General features: G+C 38.9%; 1 pseudogene; it reads left to right on the forward strand.

The window, feature by feature from the left end:
* Window positions 1-1,357: 1,357 nt before the first annotated feature.
* LOC148008299 (putative glucan 1,3-alpha-glucosidase pseudogene) lies at window positions 1,358-2,389 on the forward strand (annotated as a pseudogene).
* The last annotated feature ends 9,656 nt before the right edge of the window (window positions 2,390-12,045 follow it).

Genomic DNA, 12,045 nt, shown 5'->3' on the forward strand with positions numbered 1-12,045 from the left:
ACAGAATGCACAAGGAGAAGCTCACTCAAGAGACAAGAAGAGAGATGGAGGCCAAAACGTTTTCTTGCTGGTTTCTTCTTCTTCTTCCACACACTTTACAATGTACACAAAGTATAGATAAGATATAACATAAAGGAAAATGGCCTATTAAGTCAAACAATGCATAACCGACTATACTAGTCAACTGGCGCTATAACTATGCCAGCTGTAAATAGGTGTAACAACCTGAATGTAATAAGTAATGAGTCAGTGGCCATGTGAGAGTCATAATGACCACTAACGTGCTAAGTGTAGACATGTGGACCCATCTAACCAGGCGGTCCATCATTAATGTCCGCATATGTTGAGCTTGTCATCTCAACAATTGAAGGCACCAAAATATCCATCAACCAATCTCTTGTTCCCTCTCATGCTACTCCTCATCATATGGGTGACGAGCCATGTCCATAACTAGCATAGAGAGGAAGTGCAATCAAACCTCCTTTGCAAGAAAGCTTGAGCCCATTATGTGGGTCAGTCAATTATCAAGTATCTAATGTGATCCTTATAGATGGCCAAGTGTAAGCCAAGCTACTCTCTAACATCATTGATGGTGAGCCCTTATACCCCTTAACCCTTAATCTTCTCATCCACTCTAATGGCATCATGCAGCTCAAGATCAATGAGTATCATGATCCTACCATTGTCGATGCTAGCAAGCATGCATGGTTCGAAGCGTGAAGACACTCTAGATGATAAAACATTACATCTTTAGAGATTGTTAGGAAATGAGGGGATTTATGTTTTTTTATATGGGGTCCAACATCAAGGTTCATGTCCAGCATTGTTTATATCTAGGATGGTGAGTTGCATCTATTGTCTTTTAACAACAAAGGCTATTCCATTTTGATTAGCTGAGATATAAGAAAGAAGGGGAAGAATGGAAGGAACATTTCACACATATAGACTTGAAACCTCATGGTCCTCAATCTATCAGATTTGATGTGTCCTTCCATGGAGCAAAACATGTATATGGCATTCTTGAATATGCCATTAGTCTTGCTTCAAAGGAAACATGTAGCACAAACATCATTTCTAAGCCTTACTATTTGTTTAACCTTGATGTGCTTGAGTACATTGAGGAGTCTCAATTTGGACCATATGGATCTATTCCATTCATGTTGTCTCAAGTGTAGGTAGAAGCATTTACTTTTTTTGGTTGAACTCTCCAAAAATGTTGATAGATGTGTTAACTCAAGGCTAGGATAATGGGGATCCAAATGTTTCAGGAGAAATTGATACACAATGGATTAGTGAAAGCAACATTTGGATGCCTTTCTTCTCATAGATCCAAAACTAAAATATTTATTTGCACAAGTACACTATAGTAACAAGATTACCTGCACTGCATCAATCTTTTGCCATGGCATATCATCAGTCCAGTGGAACTACAAAGATGAGGCTAATGTTTATTTTGTGGATGCCTCCTTCGATGAACACAATATTTAATAATTATGTACTTTGGCTTAACATTGAGCACATAGATGGAAAGAGCTACTTTACATTCCACAAATATTTATTTCCCAATCCTAAGGAGATATAGGAGAAGCTTATGTCAAAGGTCTAAGATATGATAATGATTGGATCCCCACATTAAGCGAGATGACATGCTACCATTACACAAAGAAGTTACTTTCCAAGGGATACTATGTGAATGATGTTCATGGCAGGGGCTATGATGGATGGTGTTGGTCAATTTCATCATCCTATCTTGATATGCTAAATCCAAAGATATAGAGGTGGTGGGTTGGAAAGTTTTCTTATAATGACTATGAAGGGTGACAAGTCCACTCCTTCATTGTGCATTTGGAATGACATGAATGAGCCCTCGGCTTTCAATGGCCTTGAGGTATCAACTCTTATGAACTACAAACTATGAAAAAGCAAACAAAGGCAACGTTTTGTGTGTCTTTTTCCCTCTTCAATTTCAAAATTTGTATAGTAAATAATTTGGGTTTACACTAGTTATGCATCATAGTTTACTCAAGCTTGGCATTCTTTTTTTAGGGAACCATGCCTTGGGACTCTCTACAACTAGATGGTGTGAAAAATCACGATGTTCATAATGAATATGGGTATTATTTTCACATGGCAACAAGTGAGTCTTTTGAAAAGAGAAAATGGAAAAGACATACCCTTTGTATTATCTCATGCTTTTTTTACTGAGACCTAGAAGGTTGGGGAAGTTTGTATAGGAGACAATACTATTGATTGGAACCATTTGCAAGTCTCAACTCCTCATGTTCTATGTAGTGATCATACCCTCCTCCACCCTTTGTACCTATGGTTGTCTACCCATGATTGTGTGGCATGCTTGTATAGAGAAAGAGGAGTACTAGTAGGTCAATAGTAAGGCAAAGAGAAGCTACAATGTGGACCATTTCCTTTAGAGTAGATTTTGGGGGTGGTGTTGCTGTTGCATGTAGTTTTTTTTAAAAAGCAAGGAAATGCTTGTTATGGATGCACAGACTCTATCAAAGTGGTCTAGGATAAGTCAAATTAGTATAGACATTGCCAATCACTTGCATATACTTGAGCAATAAAGTATGATATGATGGCACAGTCTTGCAACAAGTAATGTCTACAAAATCAAAACAGAGGATAGATGGGCCTCGTGAATGGTGTGAACATGACAAATCCTCCCCACTAAAAATCACAAGCATAATATCCCTCTAGACTAGTAAGTGGAGAAACATGTTTGAAACAACATAATATATTTAGGGTGGCTTGGATATATTTTCTATTGTTGTTTCTATCATCAAAATATCTCAAATATATTAGGGTGGCTTTGGAAGCGATAGAGTTCCAATTGTCTACTATAATTGCTGGTATCCTTGACGTAGCTACAATATGATGTTCTGGTTAAGAACAACTTAAAAGATGTTGCTACCACATTGGAACTAGAGATCAAAAGTACAAAATTTTCCTTGTCCATTCATTCCTTTGGCATGTATATTTGAGCCTTCTATAAGATCTCAATAGGTTAGTACTTCCCTTCTAGTATCTCTTAGTACTTCTATTGTAAAACAATGAATATGTGTTGCTTTCTTTACCATTACATTAGAATGGCCCATCTAAACAAAGCCAACCTAATCTATGACTTTTACATACCTCAATCAATGTGTAGAGAATTGTCATTTTAACGATTAATGATTTACCACCATGATGAATCTAAATATTTTGATAATAAGAGACAGAACAGTTTATGTTGATATTATTGAGCCCATGCTCTATAGGAGGAAAGCACATCAACATGCCTAGCCTATGATAGTGGCCACTTCATCTAAAGTGATAGACTAACATGATTTGGGCTATGGCAAGGCAGATTTATGCACAATAAGCATTGAGAAAGAGTTTGTAGTTATAGATTGTTTGAGTAGGAGGTTGGCTCCACCATTTGAATAGGAGATAGATCCATTTTTTCATGGTGTTGTGGTCACTCTAGAAGCTGGTATTTTTTTTATCAAAGCTAGAATGCATTCAGTGGAAGTGATAGGCTAAGAGTCATGTTTGAGAGGGTGGATGCTTAAGCATAATGCAATCCAAAATGCTATAGCTCCTATCAAGGTGGAGATTGTTGTTGTCATTAACGAGCCCCCAGTTGGTAGTCTGTATGAAAGCCATTGTGAGAAAATTTTAAATGAGATATACAAAGAGACATGATGATGCAAAAGGGCTGAGTTCCATGTTTAATTGGGCAAGTCTTTGATGGTCATAAATATATGGAGACCTTCTAAATGTTTTGGTGGTCAAGGGATCTCAATAGGAGTTTGGCCATATTGATAGGATAAAGTTACAGTAGGAGAGCAACTAACCTTTTTGAAGTCTAAAGAGGGCCAATGTGATTTGTCCCTAGGAGCAGCTATAGGTGCCATATTTGAGTCATCTACCAAGGTTAATATGGAGAGAAGTTGTCAACATGGCAATTAGGGGGGAAAATCTTGAATTGAGTTCAAAGGGTAGTTGTTAGCTGATGATTAAGGTTGTTGTTGGACTATCTTCATGGGCTACTCTGTATTTAGAAGTAATTGTTTGGTGAGAAGCTACTACTTTAAGGGTAGCTACCGTCTACATTTAAAGATATCAGGTAGGATATTGCATGCTTAGGCTAGGAAATAAGATATACATACATGGAATACATCCCCTTTGGCTCTAAATACCTTGTGTATCACATGGAATATGCCAAGATCAAAGATCTACATCATTAACCCAACTAATTTTCTTAGGTCACCTTTCTTTGCATCCCAAACAATGATATCCTCTATAACTTGCATTAATGTCTCTCTTGTATCTTCCATTATTTGTTTACCCTTGACATTATCCACATTCTCTTTCTTAGTATTATTCATTCCTTCAAACTCTGTAGCATCTACATCTTTATTTTTCATATCTACCCCATTAAACTCTATAGTATCCACATCCACGAACTCTGTATCATCTTCTAGCTCTTCTTCATGCTGAACCTTTATATTAGTTCCATGCTCTTTCATAGTTTCCTCCATATCTATTAGCAATGTATCCTATATACCCTCTCTCAATACATTATATACATATAGTAGCACTGTATTATTTGTATCTACAAGCTATATAGCATTTGTACTTTTAGCCACAACATCTTCAATCTATATATCTTCATAAACTAAAACATGTATATAATGTACATCATCAATATCTACGATACCCTTTATCAAAGCATCCTACCTTTTCCCTTTGCTCTTTCTAGTCTTTGTTTTGCTCTTCATGCTCTTGTCTTTGGCCTTTCTTCTCTTTTTTTGCTCCTTTTTATTTTTTCTTTGCTCTTTTGGTACTTCCTCCATGATATGTTCAACAGTCCTAGAAGGAGGCATAGACTTCTTATTAGATCAAAATGTAGTTGTTCTACCTAGCACACAAGAGTTGATATGAAGGGTTCTTCTCAAGATCAATTGGCAGATAGAGTTGAAGAATATGAAATCAAAATGTTGAAACGTTTGGATCTAGAATATGCATTCTATTTGGATTATTCTCTCTAGAGTATGTTAACTATCCTAGCTAGTTGTTTGCCTAGTTTCTAGATCCAACCATTGTAGTTGATGTGGATATATTTGTTTCTTATTGTTGGGTACTTAGATTAGTAGTGTTCATGGGCTCAATGATTGGGGATTTTAGAAAAACAATAATAGTTAATGCCATGTGTCTGTTGATTTCATTCACTTATTGCTAAGGTGTCCTAGTATTGTATTAGTACCTTTACGAGAAACTGTAACTATTTTTTGGGAAGATCTACTCCTAGCTACTACCACTCCTCCTCTAGTTGACTGACAAACTTCTTTTGCATGTTGGTGATATTAGATTGTCTACTAGCAACCATTCTCTTGGCAATCCATATCTATGTTTTGCTATTCAACCTCCTCTTAGCTTTGTATGTGACTCTTGTTCATGGTTTATAGCCTACATAGATTTGCATTTTGTTGATCCAGACCCAATTGTAGCTACATTTGTTGTCATAGCAAGTGACCCTATTGATTTTCACCCTCTAGAGCATACAGAAATTGCTACTCATTATCTTCTTCACTCAGATAACCCTTGAGGATTGTGTTTTTCTTCGTTTAGAGTGTAGATTTCCTTCAAGTGCTACCTCCTGATCAACTAGGGTAGTGTAGTCATCTTAGAGCTTTGCTCCATTGTGTTAGTATGATTCATACATGATTCAATGTTCATCATTTTTTATTCATTATCTTGTTTTGTACTATAGATTTTTTTCTCTCAGTATTTACCATACACTCTTGTGTTTCTCTTGCAAGCCTCTCTCTCTCTCTCTCTCTCTCTCTCTCTCTCTCTCTCTCTCAGAGAGTAGAGCACACAGCGGGTCCCAGTCAGAGAGGGGCCCACCCAGACGACTATTACACAGTTCTTTCAGACAGACAGAGTGAGAGCTACTATACCAGCCTCTAGCCAGACCTCCGGGGTCACACTACAGTAGGCTGAGGACCAGCGTACCCGATGCCACACGAGGATCCGGGGGTTTCAAACCCCACAGCCACACCGACAGGAGATTCGGAGGATTCTTGATCTACATCGACAGCAGACTGAGATCCGACGACACTCGACACATTGGATCTCAGATCTCCAGTTTGCTCTTTCTCCACCGCCGATGTACCACATCCTGCATCCAGGAGGGATCACCTGCTATTAGCGACTTCGACGACTGCTACTACATCCCAGGATAGTATATCTCCCTGCATCTGTTACATATACACATAGCACCACTTTATCACAGCCGACAGTTGTTCCCCTATCACAGCCGACATTTGTTCCCCTTTTGTAGCCATTATCTGGAGTACCAGAGCTACATACGCACATACACATATACGACACTTATCACACTCACAGCACCGTATTTTCAGTTTCCAATTTTTAGCTTTTCATTCAGCACTTTTATTTTGGATAGCTGGACCTCATCAGTTGTATCACAGTTTGTCTCATAGGCCAGTTTTGGTCTTTAAAAGACGTTAATATAACTTTCTTTCTTTCTTTCTTTCTCTCTCACACATATGGTATGAGTGTATGCTGTCCCATTATTTTTCTTGACATGGTATCAGAGTAGAGATGCTTAGAGAGCTCAAGATCCTCCTCATTAGAGAAGGCAAACAAAGTTATTGCCAAGACATAAAACATTATTATTCTTTTTGCTTTTCTCAGGTTTGCTAGTGAGATATGCTATTGTTATTTCATGTGTGTTTGTTGTACTTTCAGAATCTTGCTTATTGGTTGGTTAATAAGATTTTGTGTTTCAATGTTGTTGCACCTATTGGGATTTTCTAGGCCACTTCTATAAATCCTTTTTGTTGTAATTCACCTATAAATTGACCTACAACTTTGGACAAAACTAGTTTCCATTAAATACTAATACATTGTTTGCTAAAATAGCATTGGTAGATAGGGAATTACATGGTAGATATCATACTCAAGCTAGCTATGCCACAAGATTACTACATATGGAACAGGAATCAAGGGAAAACCTAATCATACATAGTAGGACACAGGCTTTGAGAGAAGGGGAGGCCATCTCAACCACCTCCTCTTAAGTTCCAACTTCTAGCCACACCCAAAGCAATCAACTTAGCATATCAACTTGTCTTTCCTATATCTAAGCAGCTCCTTGCCTTGCCTTATCTTAGAAGCAACTTTTGTGGTAGCATTGAGAGATACTTCAAGATCCACCTAGGGAGAAAAAGTTCCATACTAGTAGAAGAGCAAATCTCCAAGTAGGATGAAACTACAAGGGGATGGTAAGCATTCTATGTCTCCAACCTATGAAAGATTCAATGCAAAATCTAAGGACAATTTCCTACTCTAAAATTTGATTGAACATGTTTTAATTTGAATTGTACAGAAGGGGCCATGAAAATGCACCTTCTCTTTGAATTTAAGATTTATACAAGGGATATAACTATTGCCTCTAAAATTCACAAACGGGTATATAAAGTGATGCAAAATTTTTTAAAGGAGGTTGTTAAATTATCTATGCGTTTATAGTTTTATAGTTTGGTAGTCCAACGTTTCCCTTTCTATAAACTCCACAGAGGGAGAACCCTTACACACTAGCAATAAATGCCACGATAATCACGTACATGGGAGGCAACCTCTCGGTAGAAACACCGTGGCCCCACTACAGCTCTCCTACATTGCAGGGATTGGTCCCTTGATGCGCTGCTCAACATATGAAACAAACAAACAAACTCCACTCTTTCATTTCGAAAATACTCTAGGAGATACCATGTGTCCTTACCAAACAATCCCCCAAGAAACGAACATCTATCCTACGGCTTAGAATGCCTTTCCACACTCAAGCGTGGGTCATTGTCATCGAAAACAGGTGCTATGCATCCAGTCCTTTTATTCCGATACCATGGTTTACCTGCACATGCAAAGTGAATGATCCTAAAGTGCTCAAATATAATTTTCAAATCAGAGATGTGTTGTGCACAACCAGGCTTTTCAAATGCCTATTCACTAACCCGTTGCGGCGATGAAAGGATAGCACCGAGACAACACTCGTGCTACTATCCTCTTAATTAAAATACCAAAACCTCTATGTCATGATGTGCATTAGAAAATCAGCAACAATCAGCACACAAATCACACCATTCAAACCTCCCAACCCCCTACATTTAGGTATTGCTTTCGTTGCATAGGTGTAAAGGTTCATTTTGTCATGTTTTGATGTATAAAAAGCGATAATCTACAAATTTTGACAAAGAGATAGGGCAAACTGAGGCTAAACCTCATGTTTTACCACTACCACACATCCACAAACAATCACTATATTTTTCCTTATTTTTTCAAGACATATTTCTATTTTTCCCTTATTTTTCTCATTTTCTTGATTTATTTGGTAATAAAATATACTATTTTCTATTTTTTCTTGTTCTAATCACTTCAGCATACTGACATTCAATTTATCTTCCATATTCTCCCCATGGGAACACCTTTTACCCACCCGAAATGGAAAAACCACCATTTTAACACTTAAAGACCACATTTCGGGTTTACGGGAATTAAATGAAGCATGTAAATCATTGCAAAACCAAGATTTTTTTATACACAGCAATTACTCATAATGCAACCAGCACACAAACAAATTTTCATCCAATAAGAACATAAATATTATCATAAACTATCAAAAATCCTTCATTTTCTTTATAAAAATGGTCATACCGTGTTTTTACGTAACCCAAGATGCCTTGCATGACTGCATAACCAGCAAACAGAGCCTCCATTGCTCTCAATCCAATGCTGTACATCAATCTTCAGCATCTCAATCAATCTCCATCACCACTTTCCTTCATTCTCCTTCCCCGGTTCCTCCTTCAAGATGGTACACATGAACAGCCCATAGAGAAGAGAGAGAGAGAGAGAGAGAAATACTAGATTCTGATCTCTTCATCCAGACAGCCATATCTCGTGCGAAGACTAGCGATATCATCAGCCAAGAGGTAGAAGTTGGCGGGTATTCTCTGTTGCATGGCTTATTCACAGCCTCCAATCATGATGTAGGGGAGGAGAAGCGAAATTAGCGCCGTTCTGATGCAGGCTGCCATGCTCACGTCATTCTCACGTTTTTTGCATCAAAAAATTGGGGGGGTTAAAAGGTCCCAAAGGGCACCCCCCCTTTTGTCCAAGTTTTGGTCCACCTTTTCGAATCTTGGCCAATTTTTGGCCTCTTTCGCGTCCGGGCTGCGTTTCAGCCTCTAAAAAATCCTAGGCGTCCATCTTGACATCCCGCACTAACTGGCAGCTCCTGGCATCCCACAGGAAGTCGGAAAAATTATCAATAATCCACAAGTGTCACTCGGACGCCTTTTAAAAGTCGTCTTTCACTTGGTGCTTTAAATCCTCCAAGCTGCAGCTGTCGCCTTCGATGTTAAATATTTTTTTCCTAAATTCCAGATTTTTTGGCAAATTTTAGGCACATCCCGGGCTCAAAACTCTACTCTCCAGGGGATAGGGTGACTCAGCCCATCGAATCCCACAATAGATCTACACAAAACAACCAAAGGAAGCATCAAGCTGATACAAAATAGATACATATTAAAACACAACACAATGCGCACCCTACCCCCTGACAAAACCAAGGCATGAAATCCCCAAGGAGTAGACCTAGCATAATCTGGTAGAAGGTCCGAAGCTAGTCACTAACAGACTGCTCCAACACGGCCAAACTAAAAAGAACTATCAAAGAAGTCACCCTAAGTGGTGGTCTGAACTACCTATCTAACTAAGGACAACACAACCAAGAGCTCCTACTAGATGAGGACTCCTATAGCCTGATCAAGAAGTATTTTCTTTTAGCACATTTCTTCTTTTAGGTTTTTTTTTCTCATACTCGGGCATGTAAAAAGGAGGAAGTTGAGCGTAGTGACCCAAGGAGAATAGGGCATTGGCCTCAGGTTGTGTCTCGGTACCCAAGAACCTACCAAGCCCTCGCAAGGCGACACTTAATCCTTTTCTGACGTTCACTTTTATTTTCGCTCCAACCTTCCTTACTTTCTTCTTTTCTAGTAAGACGCCATCCCTAGAAAGTCAAGGCATCGGCCCCGGGTCTGACTCATCCCCAGGAATCTACCAGGCCTTCGCAAGGCGAAGATCAACTGCTTATAAATTTTCCTTTCTTTTCTTTTCTATTTTTATAGGGGTTAGAATCCCTTTTTACACACCTTTTTATATATCTACTTTCTTTAAGATATTCAAGGTTTTTTCTTCTCTATCATCATCATTTTTTCCCTCTAGCAGGCTTCTCTAACTGCCTCACAACTAACAAGAACTCCTAGGACGACTGCGTAGCAGGCTAGCAGAATAGGGTCATTAGAACTGCCTTCTAAAACAGGTCTTTAATACCTGACAATGTCTTTACAAGTGGCAACAACTACTCATACCTCCCTCGAACATATCCAACCTAAACCTGGGACTTCATGCCTTGGACGCCGGTCCCCAACAAGAAAAGAAAAATCCCCTACAAGTACACAGACACATACAGCATAAAAACCACAGTACTCGTAAAGGAGAGATATCACCTGGATAGGGCCACGAGAAGTCTCCCGCGCGACATAGGTACCTTCCAAGCTCTTCTTTAAACCTATCTAGCACAGAACTAAAACAAGAAACCATTAACCACACTTGTACTAAATAGACAGCTGGTCCTCTTGGCCTAAAGAAATAAAACATTTCACTATAAAACTGATCAGCCCTCTGGGCCTAATGAAATAAAAAATAATAGCACCTACACATCCCTCCCCGAAATAGTACAGATATACAATAATATACTCCTTTCCAAGGAGGAAAAATAGGGCTGACACCCCTAAGCTAAATGCATAAGGTTATGACCCATCCCTCCTACATATATAGCAAGAAGCGTACGCATAACATATTGTCTAATCAGCCTATGGATCCAGGATAACAATGGTAGATTGGTCTCAGCTACTCTTTGCATCACCCATATCAACCATTGCCTGCCATATATTGCATGCTCGGATAACATTCCCCACAATTGATCGGGTCCTGTCTCATTATTGATAGCAATATCTAAACTAGGACCATAGTTGAAGAAAATGTCTTCTTCGTAAGCAAGATTTGCCATTGAATCCACAAACTGATTCCAGTAACGTGGAATCAACTGAAGAGACACTCTCTCAAACTCCTCAAGTAGGGTCATCGCAGTTTGATGATACATACAAAGGATGGGATTCCGCACTATGTATGTCCCATCTATTTGATTCAAGATCAACTAGGAATCCCCTTTTACTAACAACCGCCGAATACCACCTTGTTTGGCAATATGCAGTCCCATAATCAAGGCTTTATACTCCACCATATTGTTAGTGAATCCTACCCCGAGATAAGCAGCTAACTTCATAGTAACTCTACGTCGGGGATCTCGGATTACTACTCCAACACTCCCCTTTTTATTAGGGCCTCTGGACGCTCCGTCAAAATATAATGTGTATGTCCATAATGGGTTTACACAGCCTGCCATCACGAACTCCTCTATTCGTAATTATGATAGTCAAAATTTAACATGTTTAGAGGGTGAACTGACGGCTCCATCCCACCTTCTTCATTAAACTCAACAGAGATACTTGTCAACATTCGTAAGCAGTGATGGTAGAAGACTTTGATCTCCCACACAAAGGTTCTGTCTTCTTGCTCAATCACTTTGTATCCTTTGCTCCACCAAATAAGTTTCCCCTGATGGTATCTCTCCTCCAGATATGGGTGCTCCAAATAAGGAATTAACCGCCCCATCAACCAGCTTTAAGCTCTTTTGCAGGTCTCAAATCAGCCCCAGCATGCACCTGCAATGCATTTCTCCGTGTTAGCATACTCAGAATTAATAATGTTTAATCTTATTAAGATTAATCTTATTTTTAAATTCTACTCCCTACAGAATAGCTAGTAGAGCCGTAGACCTATTTTTTCCTATCCTAACAATCTTGTAGGGGCCATCCCATCTAGGTTTTCCAGCTT

Source organism: Lygodium microphyllum, unplaced genomic scaffold (assembly GCF_053477565.2).
Source record: "Lygodium microphyllum isolate KBCC unplaced genomic scaffold, Lygodium_microphyllum_v1.1.10 scaffold_205, whole genome shotgun sequence".
Lineage (NCBI taxonomy): Eukaryota > Viridiplantae > Streptophyta > Polypodiopsida > Schizaeales > Lygodiaceae > Lygodium > Lygodium microphyllum.